The sequence below is a fragment of the Arachis hypogaea genome, chromosome 16 (genome assembly GCF_003086295.3).
Source record: "Arachis hypogaea cultivar Tifrunner chromosome 16, arahy.Tifrunner.gnm2.J5K5, whole genome shotgun sequence".
In the NCBI taxonomy this organism is placed as follows: domain Eukaryota; kingdom Viridiplantae; phylum Streptophyta; class Magnoliopsida; order Fabales; family Fabaceae; genus Arachis; species Arachis hypogaea.
This window is the reverse complement of record NC_092051.1, coordinates 115,322,617-115,328,388: the sequence shown is the minus strand read 5'-3', so window position 1 is coordinate 115,328,388 and position 5,772 is coordinate 115,322,617. Positions and strand designations below refer to the sequence as shown.

Below are 5,772 nucleotides of genomic sequence, written 5' to 3'. Positions count from 1 at the left end.
AATTAGGATAAGCTGTGAGGCGCAAGCGACGCGGTCGCGTGGGGCACGCGGTCGCGTGACTTGCGCTAAAACTGATTGACGCGGTCGCGTCGGTCACGCGGTCGCGTGACCCGTTTTATGCTACTGGTGCGAGGGCAGCCTCGCTCTCGCACAACTCTCTGTTCAAAAATCATTAATTGCCAAATATTGGGTGACGTGATCGCATGGGGCATGCGATCGCGCGAGTGGCCACTTAGTAGGATGTGACATGGCCGCGTGGGGCACGCGGTCGCGTGCGATGGACTGCGCGTCCAGCGCCAATCCAGCACCACTCTAGCACAACTTTCGGCTGTGCACCATTATTACGTCGAAATCCTGGTCACGCGATTGCGTGGGAGGCCATTATTCCCATATGACGCGGTTGCGTCAGCGACGCGGTCGCGTGGGATGATTTGTGCCATTGGCACGCCTCCAGCCACGCTCCAGCGTGACTCTCTGTTCATTTTTATTTTCTCCCCTCTCCTTGCGACGCGGACGCGTCAGCGACGCTGCCGCGTCGCATGCGTGCTTTTTTTTTTATGCATGAAAAATGTAGAATGCAATGATTAATATGAGCGCTATGCATGATTCCAGGTTCAATAAAGTAAAATAAAAAGGAAGTAAAAATAAAAACAAATAACATGAAATAAACTGAAAAAGAAGCAACCATACCATGGTGGGTTGTCTCCCACCTAGCACTTTTAGTTAAAGTCCTTAAGTTGGACATTGAAAGAGCTTCCTGTTATGGTGGCTTATGTTTAAATTCGTCCAAAAATCTCCACCAGTGCTTGGAATGCCAATAGCCTCCGGGGTCCCAAACTAGGCATGTAAAGCTTCTGAGCAGCTTCAAACAGATTGTTAGGCACCCGGGGTGACAAATGTCAAAATAAACTCCAGGATCCCAAGCCTTGTTTTTAAATCCGCCTTCGTTTTGATCTATACTTTTCCATCCGTGCGGTTGATGAGCGGATAATTTATACGCTTTTTGGTATTGTTTTTAGTATGTTTTTACTAGAATCTAGTTACTTTTAGGGATGTTTTCATTAGTTTTTATGTTAAATTTACATTTCTGGACTTTACTATGAGTTTGTGTGTTTTTCTGTGATTTCAGGTATTTTCTGGCTGAAATTGAGAGACTTGAGCAAAAATCAGATTCAGAGGTAGAAGAAGGACTGCTGATGCTGTTGGATTCTGACCTCCCTGCACTCAAAGTGGATTTTCTGGAGCTACCGAACTCAAAATGGCGCGCTTTTAATTGCGTTGGAAAGTAGACATCCAGGGCTTTCCAGAAATATATAATAGTCCATACTTTGGCCAAGTTTAGATGATGTAAAAGGGAGTTGAACGCCAGTTCTACGCTGCTGTCTGGAGTTAAACGCCAGAAACAAGTCACAAGCCAGAGTTGAACGCCAGAAATACGTTACAAACTGGCGTTCAACTCCAGAAAGTGCCTCTGCACGTGTAACATTCAAGCTCAGCCCAAGCACACACCAAGTGGGCCCCGGAAGTGGATTTATGCATCAATTACTTACTTCTATAAACCCTAGTAGCTAGTTTATTATAAATAGGACTTTTTACTATTGTATTTGATATCTTTGGACGCCTGGTTCTTAGATCATGGGGCCTGGCCTCTAGGCCATGCCTGGACTTTTCACTTATGTATTTTCAACGGTAGAGTTTCTACACTCTATAGATTAAGGTGTGGAGCTCTGCTGTTCCTCAAAGATTAATGCAAAGTACTACTGTTTTTCTATTCAATTCAACTTATTCCGCTTCTAAGATATTCATTCGCACTTCAACCTGAATGTGATGAACGTGACAACCATCATCATTCCCTATGAATGCGTGCCTGACAACCACTTCCGTTCTACCTTCGATTGAATGAGTATCTCTTAGATCTCTTAATCAGAATCTTCGTGGTGTAAGCTAAATTGATGGCGGCATTCATGAGAATCCGGAAAGTCTAAACCTTGTCTGTGGTATTCCGAGTAGGATTCAGGGATTGAATGACTGTGACGAGCTTCAAACTCGCGAGTGCTGGGTGTAGTGACAGATGCAAAAGGAGGGTGAATCCTATTCCAGTATGATCGAGAACCTCAGATGATTAGCCGTGCTGTGACAGAGCATTTGGACCATTTTCACAAGAGGATGGGGATGTAGCCATTGACAACGGTGATGCCCTTACATAAAGCCAGCCATGGAAAGGAGTAAGACTGATTGGATGAAGACAGCAGGAAAGCAGAGATTCAGAGGAACGAAAGCATCTCTATATGCTTATCTGAAATTCTCACCAATAAATTACATAAGTGTTTCTATCCTTATTTTATGTTTACTTATTATTTAATTTTCGAAAACTCCATAACTATTTTATATCCGCCTGACTGAGATTTACAAGGTGACCATAGCTTGCTTCATACCAACAATCTCCGTGGGATCGACCCTTACTCACGTAAGTTTATTACTTGGACGACCCAGTGCACTTGCTGGTTAGTTGTATCGAAGTTGTGATTGAAAAACAATTTATTAAGACGTGCGCATAGAGTTTTTGGCGCCGTTGCCTGAGATCACAATTTCGTGCACCAAGTTTTTGGCGCCGTTGCCGGGGATTGTTCGAGTTTGGACAACTAACGGTTCATCTTGTTGCTCAGATTAGGTAATTTTCTCTTTGTTTTATTTTCAAAAAAATTTTAAAAATCTTTCAAAAATTCCTCCTTTGTTTTCGAAAAAAATTTTTAAATAAAAATATTTTCAAAAACATATTTTTCTTCAGAATTTTTAAGAATGAATTCTAGTGTTTCATGAAGCATGTTGAAGCCTGGCTGGCTGTAAAGCCATATCTCATTCTTCTGGATAGGGTATGTCAGGCGTGTCATATCTGAGTTACATACTAAAGCTTGGCTGGCTATTAAGTCATGCCTGACCCTTTGATTGGAGCTTTAGACTAAAGAGCATAAGATTCCTGGAATTCATATTAAAAATTTTGGAATCCTTATTTTTCTTTTTCACATTAATTTTTGAAAAATCCAAAAAAAAAATTCTATAAAATCATAAAAATCAAAAAAATATTTCATGTTTCTTGTTTGAGTCTTGAGTCAAGTTGAAAGTTTGGTGTCAACTGCATGTTCATCTTGCATTTTTCGAAAAATTCATGCATTCATGGTGTTCTTCATGATCTTCAAGTTGTTCTTGGTAAGTCTTCTTATTTGATCTTGATGTTTTCTTGTTTTGTGTTGTATGGTGTTTTTCATGTGCATTTTTGCATCCATAGAGTCTAAACATGAAAGATTGCTAAGTTTGGTGTCTTGCATGTTTTCTTTGCATTAAAAAATTTTTTTCAAAAATATGTTCTTGATGTTCATCATGACATTCAAAGTGTTCTTGGTGTTCATCTTGACATTCATAGCATTCTTGCATGCATTCATTGTTTTGATCTAAAATCTCCATGCATTGAGCATTTTTAGTGTTTTTCTCTCTCATCATTAAAAATTCAAAAAATCAAAAAAATATCTTTCCCTTTTTCTCTCTTAAAATTTCGAAAATTAGATTTAACTTTTTCAAAAATTTTTAAAAATCTAGTTGTTTTTATGAGTCAAATCAAATTTTCAATTTGAAAATCTTATCTTTTTCAAAAATCAAATCTTTTTCATTTTTCTTAGTTATTTTCGAAAATTTTAAAAATATTTTTCAAAAATCTTTTTCTTATCTTCATCTCCTAATTTTCGAAAATAACATCATCAATTAATGTTTTGATTCAAAAATTTCAAGTTTGCTACTTGCTTGTTAAGAAAGATTCAAACTTTAAGTTCTAGAATCATATCTTGTGATTTCTTGTGAATCAAGTCATTAATTGTGATTTTAAAAATCAAATCTTTTTCAAAACTAATTTCAACCATATCTTTTCAAAAATATCTTTCTATCATATCTTTTTCAAAAATTTGATTTTAAAATATCATTTCTAACTTCTTATCTTCTTACCTTTTCAAAATTGATTTTCAAATTTGTTTCAACTAACTAACTAACTTTTTGTTTGTTTCTCATCTTTTTCAAAACTACCTAACTAACTCTCTCTCTCTAATTTTCGAAAATATCTCCCTCTTTTTCAAAATTTCTTTTTAATTAACAAATTATTTTAATTTTTTATTTTAATTCTCGAAAATTACTAACCTTTTTCAAAAATTATTTTCGAAAATCCTCTTTCTCTCTCATCTCCTTCTATTTATTTATTCATCTACTAACACTTCATCTCACCAAAAATCCAAACCCTCTCTCTCTGAGTTCAGATTTTCTCTTCTTCTTTTCTTCTACTCACATAAGGGAACCTCTATGCTTGGGCAAAAAGGATCTCTATTATTATTATTTTTCTGTCCCCTCTTTTTCATATGAGCAGGAGAAAAGACAAGAATATTCTTATTGAAGGAGATCTAGAACCTGAAAGGAATCTGAAGAGAAAACTAAGAGAAGCTAAATTGCAACAATCCAGCAAGCACCTTTCAGAAATTTTCGAACAGGAAGAGGAGATGGCAGCCGAAAATAATAATAATGCAAGGAGGATGCTTGGTGACTTTACTGCACCTAATTCCAATTTACATGGAAGAAGCATCTCCATTCCTGCCATTGGAGCAAACAATTTTGAACTGAAACCTCAATTAGTTTCTCTGATGCAGCAGAACTGCAAGTTCCATGGACTTCCATCTGAAGATCCTTTTCAGTTCTTAACTGAATTCTTGCAGATCTATGATACTGTTAAGACTAATGGAGTAAATCCTGAAGTCTACAGGCTCATGCTTTTTCCTTTTGCTGTAAGAGACAGAGCTAGAGTGTGGTTGGACTCTCAACCCAAAGATAGCCTGAACTCTTGGGATAAGCTGGTCACGGCTTTCTTAGCCAATTTCTTTCCTCCTCAAAAGCTTAGTAAGCTTAGAGTGGATGTTCAAACCTTCAGACAGAAAGAAGGTGAATCCCTCTATGAAGCTTGGGAGAGATACAAGCAACTGACCAAAAAGTGTCCTTCTGACATGCTTTCAGAATGGACCATCCTGGATATATTCTATGATGGTCTATCTGAATTAGCTAAAATGTCATTGGATACTTCTGCAGGTGGATCCATTCACCTAAAGAAAATGCCTGCAGAAGCTCAAGAACTCATTGACATGGTTGCTAATAACCAATTCATGTACACTTCTGAGATGAATCCTGTGAGTAATGGGACGCCTATGAAGAAGGGAGTTCTTGAAATTGATACTCTGAATGCCATATTGGCTCAGAATAAAATATTGACTCAGCAAGTCAATATGATTTCTCAGAGTCTGAATGGAATGCAAGCTGCATCCAACAGTACTCAAGAGGCACCTTCTGAAGAAGAGGCCTATGATCCTGAAAACCCTGCAATAGCAGAGGTAAATTACTTGGGTGAACCATATGGAAACACCTATAATCCCTCATGGAGAAATCACCTAAATCTCTCATGGAAGGATCATCAAAAGCCTCAACAAGGCTTTAATAATGGTGGAAGAAATAGGTTTAAAAATAGTAAACCTTTTCCATCATCCACTCAGCAACAGACAGAGAATTCTGAACAAAATACCTCTAATTTAGCAAACTTAGTCTCTGATCTGTCCAAGGCCACTGTGAGTTTCATGAATGAAACAAGGTCCTCCATTAGAAATTTGGAAGCACAAGTGGGCCAGCTGAGTAAAAAGATCACTGAAATCCCTCCTAGTACTCTCCCAAGCAATACAGAAGAAAATCCAAAAG

At 37.8% G+C, this 5,772-nt stretch overlaps 1 non-coding gene across 1 annotated transcript; it reads right to left on the bottom strand.

Moving 5' to 3' along the window:
- Positions 1 to 4,931: 4,931 nt before the first annotated feature.
- LOC112760828 (small nucleolar RNA R71) lies at positions 4,932 to 5,039 on the bottom strand. Its single transcript, XR_003181249.1, has one exon. It is a non-coding gene; the product is annotated as a small nucleolar RNA R71 (small nucleolar RNA).
- Positions 5,040 to 5,772: the final 733 nt, after the last annotated feature.